We start from the raw sequence: 1,077 nt of genomic DNA on the forward strand, positions 1-1,077 counted from the left end.
ACTGCATTAATGGGTAACTATGCAATCTTTGCTAAAGGGGAAGTTAAGAAAGAAGCAGAATCTATCTGTTTTTATGCCATTTTGCCACTCGCTGTTGACTGAGAATCACATCACATGTGGCCCAGGTAACGACTAATCATGTCTCACCTTTTTTCTTGGTTTGGTCATGTGACATCAACAAGTGAGCCGTGATTTAATTTTTCCTGAATCCTGAGTGATGTCATTTTAAATCAACCGCAAGTGGCAAAGTATGTTTTTAAGGGAATTAATTGTACATGAAAAACAGTTTTAGTATCGACAAAATATGAAATTTTAATAGAGAAAGTAGGGTATTCTTTTAAATTATTATTCACAACCCACATCAACATAGTTCGTTGGCGCCAAGATTCCACGAGGTGGCGCTGAAAACAGTAGAAATTGCTCAACAATAAAAGGCAGATTCCCTAAAAATCCACACAAAGGAATTCATGAATGCTAAAGCCATGAATCAATATGTGTATACTAAAGTCAATGTTCATTTTTTTTATTTGTAGAAAAAAAAAACGTTTATGTATGCCGTGGAGCAGGGTAACCAATCAGGTGTTAAAGCCTGCCCATCAAACTTTGACTAGCGAGGTTGACAGATCATATAAATGCATGAAACGCCGCAGCAGTGTCATTAATTAAATAAATGTTTCATTAATTAAATGTGTCATTAATTAAATAAATGTTTCCTTAATTAATTACATGACATTAATTTAATGTTTTCTTTGATTAATTAAACCTTTAATGAATTAATGAAAACATGTATTTAAGTAATGAAACTTTTAATTAATGAAACATTTTAAGTAATGACATTTATTTAAAACTGGATGGTACGTTTATGTCTTGAATTTTGGCACTTCTGGTCCTCCATAGTTCCATCAATTCCCCCCCCCCCCCTCCCCCCTTCCCCACCGACCTTTTCCCAAATGGCAAATGTCCGCCAGACGGCGCTGTTCTGCTTGCGCGCGCACACCAAAACACGCGCAGACGCACGCGCGCGCGCACAGGTCGCAGAAGTTTGAAGTATTTATACGCATGCGCAGATGAGGCTGT

Source organism: Hippichthys cyanospilos, chromosome 3 (genome assembly GCF_059441005.1).
Source record: "Hippichthys cyanospilos isolate Australia breed blue-spotted pipefish chromosome 3, RoL_Hcya_1.0, whole genome shotgun sequence".
Classification (NCBI taxonomy): Eukaryota; Metazoa; Chordata; class Actinopteri; order Syngnathiformes; family Syngnathidae; genus Hippichthys; species Hippichthys cyanospilos.